We start from the raw sequence: 13312 nt of genomic DNA, 5'->3' as shown, positions 1-13312 counted from the left end.
TTTCTGTACCTACCTCTCAGTTTTGCTCTGAACCTAAAAATGCTCTAAGCTTCTACTTATAAAATAAGTCACAGGGATGAAAAGTTCAGCATAGGGAATATAGTCAATAATATTGTAAGAACATTCTATGGTAACAGTCACTACACTTATTGTGATGAACATTAAGTAAGGTATAAAATTGTTGAATCACTGTTGTAAACCTAAAACTAATATAACGTTGTTTGTTGATTATACGTCAATTTTTTTTAAGAAGGGGGAAAAAGCCCATTTTAAAAATTTAAAAATAAGATTAAAAAGGGGAATGGAGGGAATACTTATATATGTCATTTAATTTTTCTGGCAGGATAGATAAGAAATTAATTACATTAGTAATTTCCAGTGAAGTAATTAGGTACCTGGAGTCATGGGTTGGGGGAGAACTTTTCATTGCAAACCCTTTTGTTCCTTTTAAATTTTATAGCATGTGACTATATTATATACTCAAAAATAAAATATCTCATCTATAGACACCATGATCACACCCAGAATCTGCTTTAGCTAAAGTCTCATGATACAGGTGAGTTCTGAATACTCAGGTGGGGTTTCTCTTGCCTTTCCAACAAAAAATGGCAGGGCAACAGGATGCTGGCTGGGGACTAGGGGCAGATCCCATGTCAGCTCTCCCAAGCAGACACATCCAGACAAGATGCCCATCCCTGCAGGAAGTGTGGTTTTGTTTTGTTTTGTTTTAAGATTTTATTTATTTATTTGACAGAGAGAGAGACTGCGAGAGAGAGAATACAAGCAGGGGGAGTGGGAGAGTATGAAGCAGGCTTCCTGCTGAGCAGGGAGCCTGATGTGGAGCTTGATCCCAGGACCCTGGGATCATGACCTGAGCCAAAGGCAGACACTTAACAACTGAGCCACCCAGGCACCCCTGATGTGTGGTTCCTGGCACTGTAAGGGCCTGTCCCTTTGGGAGACCCACAGATTATGTGCTCTGACTCCCCTCTTGCCCTCTAGTCTTCTGGTCCCCCAATTGGGAATGAAGACCCCTTATCCTGCCATCTTGCTGAGGCAGTCTCCTCTTTGGAAAAAAAAGGTGGGGGATGGATGAGGGGGTTAAGGCTTGGGTTAGTGGGGGGCAGGCAGGTGGACACTGGATGGGGGTGGTGGGGTAGGTTAGTGGGTGTGGACAGGTGGAGAGTGGTGAGGGGTGGTCATGTGGGCAGGGGGAGGCATGCTCATATGAGTGGATGGGTAGGGGAGTATGGACTAGAGATGCAGAGCTGTAAGTAGAGACAGGGCTGGGGCAGGTGCTTAGGACAGCAGTTACTTTCTCTGAGCACATTCTCTAAAAGATCTTTCAATATTTTTTCTCACCAGGTAATTTGTTGATGTGCTGGTTGGTAGTATTATGTTGAAAAAAATAGTAACAAGAGCATGTGAAACCAGACAAAGTTGGCAAAGGGAGTTGCCGCTCTTTTTTTAATCTGTTCACTTTCCCATCAAGTATGAAGTCAGTGTCCTTGTTGCCCCTGCCCCTAAGGTTGGAACCTGCCCACTCCTCTGTTTGGCTCCCATCCCCGTATTTTTCTCTTTGTGGACAAAGTGGTGAGAAGTACCACACTCAGCTTACCATCCCCTTTCCCCCTCCTCGTCTCTCCTTCTCTAGATGACTAGCAACCCTTTGGTGCCATCCTGGGTTAGAAAGCTGAGCAGCTTGTACAAGACTGAGAACTGAAGGCAGATGACTTCCTGTTTACCGCAACTCCTCTTCCCAGGAGGTGAGAGCACGCTAGTGGCCTCACCACCACTTGAGGACTCCAAACATCCCCCAGAGATTCCTTACCCAGCCAATGCCACAGCCACTCGAGTATCCACTAAACTCAGTGCCCTCTCTCAGGCACTGGTGTGGCAGGGGCTAAGAATCAAAGGGAAAATGCCATTGGCTGAGGAAGTCTTCATTCAGATAAGGGAGGCACACACCATACTTTAAAAACCCCAAACATAATACCATAGTGGACTAGCAGCGGAAGCACGAGTGTGCAACTAATTACAGATAGGGAAGCAGATGGCCTAATCCTCCTGGAATATGTGAGGAAAACCTCTGCAGAGCAAGGTTAAGTAACCTCTGGCAGATGGCAGAAAGGCAGGCGGTAGTTCCTGTCTCATCTGTCCTCCCCACGCTTTGAAGGCTAGAGAAGTGCTCCATCATTAGCATGTCAGAGCAAGGGCTTCAAACAAAGGGAAAGGCCCCCGCCTTTTTGGCAACTTGAAATTCTAAGAGGATAAGAGAAGTTGAGGGGAGGAAATGCTTTCCTGTATTTCCCCTGCCCTTCCGATTTGGAAGCATTCCACCCTTTGGCTGTCTTTAGTTGTGTCTGTCCCACTAACCGTGCTTGGGAAATGTCTGTCTGGCACTTCTTCACATTGATTAGTGCGGTTGGCAGAACCAGGGTCCCCTAAACATGTTCTTCTCCTAATCCCAGGAACCTGTGAAGATGGTAGGTTACCAGGCAATGGGGAATTAAAGGAGCAGACGGACTTAAGCTTGTTAATCAGCTGGCCTGATAAAAAAGAGATTATCCTGGATTGTCCAGGGGGCCCAGTGTAATCATGGAGTCCTTAATGTGGAAGAGGGAGACAGAAGAGTCAGCATCAGGGTGATGCAGAGTGAGAAGGACGCAACCTGCCATTGCTGGCTCTGAAGATGGAGGAAGGGGCTACCAGCCAAGGGCTGCTGGTGGTTCTAGAAGCTGGACAAAGCAAGGAGAAGGATTCTCTCCTAGAGTGTCCAGAAAAGATTGCAGCCTTGCTGACCTTGATATTAGCTCAGTGAGATCCACTTCAGGCTTCTGATCTCCAGAACTATAAAATAATCCATTTGACTATTTTCAACCACCAAGTGTGTGGTAAGTTGTTACAGCTTCAATAGAAAATGAACAGAATTGGAAAATTGGATCCTGCTTGACTCAGGTCAAGGCAAGGCCTGCCTCCAAAGTCTTCCTGGTGGGAGTCAGCTCCATCAACATCATCCATAAAAGAGGATGAATCCTACACACTGGCTTGAGCTGGGGCAGCAGGGAAGGGTCTAGAAGACCTAAAAGTGGTCTCTGACCTTTTGCTCCCGATGTCTTGAGGTGAGATGAAACAAAATGGTGCTTGATATTTATAAGAGGAGATGATAGGAGCATTTTCTTAGAGGTCCAGGCATTAAGAGTTGGGGTCAGTTATGGGAGAAAGAAGGGCATAAGCTCAGGTGGCAGAAGCAGCGTGTGTTTGGTCTAAAGTTTGACAAGGACCTAGGGAAGTAGAGCCTGGGGAAAGATGCCCCAGCTTGAGGGGTCCCCAGGGGCAGGGGAGCTCTAGAGGGGAAGGTGCATATCCACTATTAGAAAGAATGATCTTGGCCTGAGGGATTCACTAGCACACAATAGAGAGTTTCACTTGAAGCTCATAATTTCTTGGGAATTACAAAACTAAACGCTGTGGATTCATCAAAAAGGGGTAGTGACCACTGAATGGTGTGACAGCTATAACTTTTAAAAAATTCAGCAGAAACTCATTACTAAGTCATTCCTAGAATCAGCTTTTTAGAATCCCCATCTTCAGTGCTCATGAGGTACAGAATTGGGCTTTACAAGCTGTTTATCTTTCCAAAGTAAAGGCAACATACCATGTGTCCGAGCCTCTTCTATTCCTCAACCTTCCCCCACTGACTCCATCTTCTTTCCTCAGGAAAAGAGTGGGGAGTATGGAGAGGAGAGGAAGGGCCAGCATTGGATGGAACCCAGAAAAGCATTTCTCTCACTCATCTTGCTCAGTGGAGGGGATCTCTGCTTAGTGTTGTAGGAAGCATAACCCCTAAAGTGGGTGGAACATGTTGGGGGGGTGCACATGTGACAGCTGTAGGAATTCTTTGGGATATACTTTGGGTTTCCTTTAGCTAGAACCCAATCCTTAGGTTTGGGACTTCTAGAAGCCAAGCTCATGTCTGTTTCCATTTTTTCACCCACCCTACCCCTCCATCCCAAGTGCCAAGGAGAGTGCTGGGCACAGGACATTCCATTAAACCCTTGCTGAATTTCATGGAATTAAAGGTGCAGCCAGGGTCCTCTCTCCCTCCCAGCAACTATGACTGAAGATCTCTTTTCCAACAGATTCCAAACTTCTCTACATACTAGGTCACAGGAGGTTAAATGAGATGATATAGCATTAATGTAAATTAGAGAAGATGTCATTAAGTGAATACTTCCAGTAGGAACACTACTGGATGACTAAGACTTTGGAATATAGTCTAACTTCTTAGTGAAGCAAACTAAGGACAACTGAACTTGTCCCCTGTCCCAACCATACTTCTTCAGTTTCTCTCTTTCCTTCTTACATACCCACTGACTGACACAGGCCTCTGAGCACATCAGATTCCCTTTGGCTGGTATGCCCTCCCTGAGTCCCTTTCCTCACCTATCTGGCAAACTCCCATCCATTTTCTAAGACTATTTGTGCATGATGTCTACCAGGAGACCTTTCCTCATGCTCAGGTGCCTCTTCCCCATGCACTTCCATCCTAGTGACTGCTACCTGTTTCAAGCATAATTAGTACTCTTCATCTTCAGGGACTTTGTATCATCACACACTAGCAAAATGCCTAGCATGTAGTAAATTCTCAATAAATGTCTACTAAGTGACCCTATGTGAGCCCCTACTACTGACTGAGCACATTTTACTATGGACATCACATTATGCTAAGCTTTATATATATACTGACTCATTTAGTCACCCCAACAGTCATATAAAGTTATTTATTCTCCCATCCTACAGATTGAGCAACTGGGCCTGGAAAAAAATGAATAACCTCCTGAAGTTTTCCAGGTCCATCAGTGGAAAAGCCAACATTCAAATCCAGTGTCTATCAGATTCTGTGGGTCTTCTAAAATTCCTAAAAGGGTGATAGGCTACTGCTTCAGTTTAAAATAGAAAAGATTAAACACCCCAAAAACCAATAATCCAATTTAAAAATGCAGAAGACACGAACATACATTTCTCCAAATAAGACTTCCAAATGGCCACCAGACACATGAAAAAATGCTCAACATCACTCATCATCAGGGAAATGCAAATCAAACGTATACTGGGATACCGCCTCACACCTGTCAGAACGGCTAAAATCAACAACACAAGAAACAACAGGTGCTGGCGAGGATGTGGAGAAAGAGGAACTCTCTTGCACTGTTGGTGGTAATACAAACTGGTGCAGTCACTCTGGAAAACAGTATGGAGGTTCCTCAAAAAGTTAAAAATAGAACTACCCTACAATCCAGCAATCATACTACTGGATATTTACCCAAAGAATACAAAAACACTAATTCATGGGCATACATGCACCCCTATGTTTATGGCAGGATTATTACAAAAGCCAAGATAGGGAAGCAGCCCAAGTATCCATGGATTGATGAATGGATAAAGAAGGCGTAATACACACATGCGTGCACACGCACACACACACACACAATGGAATACTATTCAACCATAAAAAAATGAAATAAAAAAATGAAATCTTGCCATTTGCAACATGTATGAATCCAGATAATGCTAAGCAAAATAAGTCAGTCAGAGAAAGACAAATACTCTATGATTTCACTCATATGTGGAATTTAAGAAACAAAACAAATGAACAGAGGAAAAACATATATATAGAAAGAGACAAACCAAGACACAAACTCTTAACTACAGAGAACAAAGTTATGGTTATCAGAGGGGAGGTGGTTGGGGGATGGGTGAAATGGGTGATGGGGACTAAGGAGTACACTTGTGATGAGCACCGGGAGTTAAATAAAAACTTAAAAAAATAAACTAGAAAAGATCAGAGTGATAGATCACATTATTTTTCCCACTTGTTCTTCAATCCACACCCTTTGACATGTGAGTATATAGTTCCTACCATGAGAAGTGGAGTTTATTTTTTTACTCCATTGATAATTGGGTTTAGCCATGTGATTTGCTTTGACCAAAGGAATGTTTGTGGATGGAAAGTGAGCATAGAATTTATTTTATTTTTTAATATAAAATAAGTATTTTATTTAAACTAAAAATACCAGCTCCCCCTTCCCCCCACAAAAAACCCTCAGTTCATCCTTAGAGTGAGCGCAGACTTTAAACCTATTGATAGGCATGGGCTCATTCTTTGTGTTCCTGCTTTTCCCCACCAGAAGACCATTGGAAACCAGTGATTTGAGGAGAATGAGAGACAAATGGAGCAGCCCTCATCCCCACTCACAGCTTGATGCCAACTTAGCTGAGGTCAATTTAACAACCCACAGATGACTGAGCAAGAAAGAAATACTTCGGTTATGTCACTGAGTTTTGGGATTGTTTATTAGGCAGCATATTTTGGGCAACAGCTGATGAATATAGTTAAGAATATAACTTTATAGACATAAAATAGATTAATATATTTCCTTCCAGTGAAGACTAAAAAAGGGCCTCTATCATTTAGATACATTGAAGAATTTGTTGATGATAACTGTGTTGTCTTAGATTGGTTAATTGGGGAGCACTGGAAGATTTTTTTCCAGGATAGCTTAATGAAGAGTTATTTTTCTGGAACAATACAGACTCAGACATGGTAAGAGAATAAGCTACAGGTCTTTTTAAAATCCCTTAAAACCCTGCAGATTTTGTTGATCTGTAATGATTTAGAAAAGGAATTTAAAAGGTTTTTGAAGGCACAAATACATAACCTTTAAAAAAAAAAAACTTAAACTGGCAACCTTTTGATTAAGAGGCAAAATTGTGCTATTTACTTTCTGGGAAGGTTGAGAACAACTGTACCACTCCACGGTTAATGTAGAAGTATAAGTTAGAGGCCAAAGAAAAGAAAGGATTTGGATTGGGGAAAAATATGCGCCCAGACTATGAAAGTTCACATCACTCACACATACCTCCATTAAATTCTATGCTTTCGAGCAAACTTCTGCTGAATCCATAGATTGAAAAGCCCTTCTCTGGGCTATCTGGGGAGGGACATCAAGCTCAGAGTGGTGAGATTCATGGCAGGTTCCCCTTCGTGGAGCTCAGGCTTGGCCTCCGGAGTTGTCAGCCTCCTTCTTAGACACCAGGAGGGAGACTGAATGTTTGTGGTCAACCATGGCAGACTACCGAAGCATCCATTGTACAACAGCCTCAGCACCAGTGATTCTTACGATAATAAATTTCATGTCGATGAACTCCTTGTGGGTGGAGATGATGATCTTCAACACTTCAGGAGCCTTTTTCTCTTCCGTGATTTTTCTTTAATTAATTGGACAAGGTCCCCCTTCCTCCAAGCCCCCAAGTGCAGCCAGTGAAAGAATTAAAGAGAATTGTTAAGATTTATAGCACCACAGTCTGACCTACTTTGGAGCAAGCACATTCTGGGGAGGAAAGGAGCCCAGATTTTAACTGTTTTCTTTGTGTCTAAATGCTTCCCTCTTTTAGTTAAAGAGGGCCAAAGACAAACGTTGTTTCACTGAGATTTAGAGAATTTCATTTTCTGTTGTGGACGGTTGACTAATAAGCTTGATTCTCCTGCGGGTGAAGGCCATTACATAAACGAAGAGCCTTTGTAGTTGGGTCAAGAGAGAAGTTTTAATTTCAGCTTCATTAAAAACTCCAAACTCAGGGCAAAAATCTTAGCACTTGCTAAAGCAGACCTAATTGGAATGATAAATGTTTAACTTTCTCTGACAATCTTAGAAAGAGAAAAGGGGGTGGGAGAAAAAGATGATGGGGATTAAGGGGTGCACTTGTCATGATCAGCACCAGGTGATGTATGGAAGTGTTGAATCCCTGTATTGTACCCCTGAGACTAATAAAACACTGTATGTTAATTACACTGGGATTAAAACAAAACAAAACAAAAAACCCCAGAAAGGTGAGGGGGGTAGAACTTCCGATGAATAAATGTTACTTGACAGTGTTGCTTGAAGTCTTCTAGAGCATTCGTTCTCTTAAAAGATAGCTATGTGAAAAAATTTAGAGCCAGTGGTGGAACAAAAAATTTCAGATCCAGGTAATTAGTCAAATGTTTCAGAAGAACTTTAACATTCATGATTGTTAAGCTTAATGATCAACACAAAAACAAAAACAAAGAGTCAGACTCAACCCTTTCCAATCAACAAATACTGACTCATGACCCTACATCTCCTGGAGGTACCAGAGCTCCTCCAGGAGAGGAGTTTAGGCATTGATCAGGGGTGGGGTGGGGGGACACAGTTTTTTCTGGAGCTTCTTTCCCTGTCCCATTGTTTTGTTTTGTTTTGTTTTAAGATTTTATTTATTTATTTGACAGAGAGAGACACAGTGAGAGAGGGAACACAAGCAGAGGGAGTGGGAGAGGGAGAAGCAGGCTCCCCCTAGAGCAGGGAGCCCGATGCGGGGCTCGATCCCAGGACCCCGGGACCATGACCTGAGCCGAAGGCAGACGCTTAACGACTGAGCCACCCAGGCGCCCCTCCCTGTCCCATTGTTTAGCAGGGTTTTTCTTACATATATTTCCAGCTGCCACATTGTTCTGGGTCCAGCTTATCCATGCCACTGTTGCTCTGTTCCCACTCTACCCCCCTCTCCAGGACAGCACAACACACATTTAGTGACAGCGTATATGTAACTAGAATCTACACATATCTGTGCAGTAACTACTGTCACAGGTGGCACAGCTTAATGGAAAGCACTGGAAGTGTCAGGAGACTCATTGCTGCACCACTGTAATGGTGAAAATATCCTAAGCATTCACAACCTGACAATAGGTAGATATACTATGAAACAGCCGTAATATAGAATACTACAGGTGTGGGGCGCCTGGGTGGCTCAGTCGGTTAAGCGACTGCCTTCGGCTCAGGTCATGATCCTGGAGTCCCGGGATCGAGTCCCGCATCGGGCTCCCTGCTCGGCAGGGAGTCTGCTTCTCCCTCTGACCCTCCGCCCTCTCATGTGCTCTCTCTCATTCTCTCTCTCGCAAAAAAAAAAGAATACTACAGGTGTGAAGATGCAGGTAAATGTTTACAAAAATGTTGAATGAAAAAAAGAAAGTTGCAGGAGGATCCCAAAGTATGACGGTAAGAATATATAAGCTAAAGCATGCAGAAAATACACTAACATGTACGTGTGTAGTAAAGACACTGAAATCTTCGTGGGCATGAAGAACGACACTCAGGACAGTGGTCACCACTTGGGGGTCAGGTGGGGAGGAAGAGCAGGATGGGAGAAAAGGAATATGGGAGGCTTCCTTTATATTATTTCTGAAATTGGGCGGTGGACACAACTTACTTGCCTTATTTTCTATACTTTTTTTGCATGCCTGAAAAAATTTTCAGTATAATAAAAAAAATGAGAGAGTGCTATAGACTGAATGGTGACCCCAAATCTATGTTACATATGTTAGAACCTAATTCCCAATGTGGTGGTATTAGGAGGTGGTGCCTTTGGCAGGTGATTAGATCATGAGGGTGAAGCCCTCATGAATGGGATTGAAGTCCACGAAAGACACCCCACAGAGCTCCCTGCCCCTTCCACCATGTGAGGACACACAAGGAGACAGCCATCTATGAGCCAGGAAGTGGGCCTTCACCAGACACCAAATCTGTTGGCGCCTTGATCTTGGACTTCCAGCCTCCAGAACGGTAAGATATAACCGTACGTTATATCTTATGTGTCTGTTATGTATAAACATCACCAAGACTGTGGCATTTTTGTTACAGCAGCTGGAATAGACTGACACAGAAAGTCAGCATCAAGCTCGAGGGCCTGAACTCTCAGCGTTGCCCCCACGTGTGCTCACCCTGGGCTCTGTTGGTCTTATTTTCTGACCCACGAGATGAAGAGTTTTCCCCAAAAATCCTTTAGGGCCTTGGGTGCCAGCCTGAAGGAAGGAGACCAATCCCCCTGCCTGTCTATCAGCATCCTCCCAAGGCCGTGTCTGGACAACAGGGTGAGGAAAAAAGTGAAAAACTAAGTGATTACGTACAACCCCAAATGCCTGGCATTTGGATATTTTTAAAAAATTGTACTGACCTGCTACTTCAGCACCTGCTGAAGCCACTCCAGCGGGATGGGACTCTTCTGTTCTCCAGTTCTTCCAGAGAAAGAAGATTCTACAGTTTCTCTTGGTAGCCCATTCTTGTATCTGGCGAGCTCTACTAACGAGAGCTGAACATGAGGAAATTCAGCTACAATCATCCCCTTTCCCTTTACCCCTTAGTGTTTTTATATTAGCAAATGTGGAGACTTAGGTAAAAATCACATGACATTTTTAAATGTCACTAAAATGATATTTCTTTTGGGGAAGACTTAACAGCTTGATGAAATGCCTGTGATACATAACACTAAATGACAAAGGAAGATATATTACCATATATAGTATGATCCCAATTCTGCTAAAAAAATTATATATACACATGCACGTACACCGAAGACTGGAAGGAAATGCATCTAGGCAGTGGAATTATGGGTAATTTAAAATTTCTTCATACTTAAGTGAATTTTTTGATTTTTGTTACCTGAGCATGTATTACTGTTAGAACCAGCCTGTCTGTGGGTATGCATTGCTATTTATTTTAAAATGTGGTTTGTTTTGGATGGGAAACAAGTTTCTACCACTGTCCACCTGGCACTCACCCTGGCAGCATGGAGGGGACTGGAGCCCGCTCTGAGTTAGTGGGCAGCCCTCCCCAAGACTCATTTATACTCGAAGCCAGGTTTTCGAAAACCTGGTCTCACGGAGGCTTTTGGAGTTCTATTTGCCACGCTGCAAAGGAACACACACATTGCCAGAGAGGATTCGAATGCTTCCAGAGAGTTACAGAGAGGAGAATGGAGTCGGCTCTGATTGCCAGTATAAAGTCTCCGTCTAGGGAATGATAAAATGCCCCGACGCATTTCCTCAGCCCAAAGCCTCATTCGAGACATCCCCTGAAACCACACAAACGTCTCTCTCTTCGTCAGCGTGGGCTGCCAAAACAAAATACCAGACAGTGTGGCTTCACATTGATCCCCGCACAGTTCTGGAGGCTGGGAAGTCCAAGATCAAGGTGCCGGCAGGGTTTGACTGCTGGTGAGAGCAGGTTTCACGGTGAGGTAGGTGGCTGCTCTCTCTGTGTCCTCACTTGCCCTCCCTTGGCCTTTGCTCGGAGTGTGTGTGTGTGGAGTGTGTGGGGTATTTCTTCTTCTAAGGGCACTAACCCTATCACCCTGAGGACCTTGTCTGACCCTAATTACCTCCTCTAGGCCCTGTTTCCAATACAGTCACATTGCAGGTTAGGGCTTCAACATGAATTTGGGAGAGGGGGACGCAGTTCACTTCCTAGCAATGTCCTAACAGTGAACTTTGGAGAGCCCAATCTGCCTTCTCTCTGTGGGGTCAGCCTGCCAAGGCCCTCAACCCACCTGCCTCTGCATGGACCAGTTCTTTGAAGAATAGTGATGGGAAGGACACAGACCAACATAGGAGTAGGTGGAAAACACAGAGCTTTTGTGGGGAGTACACAGGGTAACACCTGGTAAAGGGCAGCACCTGTGAGGAAACCACCATCCAATCCTGTAAGGTTGGAAGCGAAGGGACAAACTCCACGTGTGCAAGGATGCCTGGAAATGGGGCCCCAAAGACTTATCCTTCTCTCCAGAACTCTCTCCCTACTAATGACAGCCATTAAGGGATTTCTCCTTCCTCTTAAGAACCCCCCTCCCAAAGGTGCCATTGCTTTTCTCTTCTCAGTTCCCTGATGTATACAAGCAACCAGATGGGTTCACTTAACCAGGTTTTACTTCTGTGCACACTGAGTCATCTAGGAATTTCCTTGGTTGACAACTCAGGGTACTTACTCAGTGTTACCTCCTCCAATAGTATTCTTAAAAAAGGAAATGACCAGTTGGCAGAGACTGGTTTTGCTTTAGAACAATTAGTAAAGAGACTGTGGAATGCACCTGGAGCTGAGATTGGTCCCCACGGATGCCTGTCACTGTGTTAGTTTCATTCTGACTTATGGCTGCAACAGGAGAGAATTTCCCATCCTCTTCTTAGAATGATGACATGCTTCAAATGACCCAGCTCTCTGGGAAATACTTGCTGAATGCACACGTGAGAAAATGACCAGTCAGGATGTCGAACACAGCAAGCACTTCCATCATCATCACCAACAACCATCACAATAATAATAGTTAATATTTATGGACTATTAACCATATGGCCAGAACTTTGGAGATGCCCAGAGGTATCTCAGAGGACTTGGGCAGAGAGAGCTGGGAGGTAGCAACAGCATCATTCTGTTTTCCATATTGGCAGTCCCATAAAAGGTATCATTAGAAGGAGGGCTCCACTGCTAAAATTTGAATAGCATTGCTTCACTCAACACTCTCATTGAGAAAATCAGGTACCAGAGTTAGGAAGAGGTTTAGCAAATGGCACACAGTAAGTGGCAGAGTGGAGACGGGAAACTAGTTCTCCAAGACAGTGCTCTTTCAACCACGCTCCATCACCCTCTGCCCATGATAATGCCATCAAAGTCACAATAAAGTGATCTCTGGATTATCAATTGGGTGACTATTATAATTAATGTCATATTGAGACCCCACTATGTGCCGGCGTTCAGCTAAGTACTTTACAGGTATTAATTTATTTCATTCTCATGAAAATCCCAAGAAATAGATACTATTATTGCCATTATTTAACAGATCCAGAAATTGAGTCACTGAGAGATCATGTAACTTGCTCAAGGTCTCACAGGAAGTGTGGGAGGAAGCCAGGATTTGACCTCCAACAATACAGCTTCCCCTGACTGGTATATTATTCTACATCCCAGGCTGAAAAGAATTTACACTGAAGCAAAGATACACAGAATTCATCCTTAGCTTTTCCCTCTGCTCACCCTATTTTAGTCACCCTATTTTCCAACTCTTGAGAAATGAAAATTTTAGAATCCTCAATGGATTCGTTGAAATCTCTGCACAGAAGAATTAGCAGTGAGAGAATTTTTTCCATTTTATAGATGAGGTGCCTTACAGAGGCTTATTAGACCTAACTCACCATTTCTCATTCAGCAGATGCAGATAAGGTAGGAAATTGTGTATGTCCGAATCCCCAAACTCCGCTCACCCAACAGCATGAGTGGTCTTAATGTATGTGGAATAAAATGGTTGTGTGTGTATGTGTGTATGGTGGGGGGAGGCACCGTGGGGGTGGGTGTTGACAGATGAGGGTAGATAAGCATCCTCAGTGGCCTTGAAATCCTTCAGCTGCTGTGCATCACACAGAAGCCGCTAGAAGCTTTAAGAGAGTGAGTAAACAACAGCCATCTTT

Source organism: Neomonachus schauinslandi, chromosome 3 (genome assembly GCF_002201575.2).
Source record: "Neomonachus schauinslandi chromosome 3, ASM220157v2, whole genome shotgun sequence".
NCBI lineage: Eukaryota > Metazoa > Chordata > Mammalia > Carnivora > Phocidae > Neomonachus > Neomonachus schauinslandi.
This window is presented reverse-complemented; position numbering follows the sequence as displayed.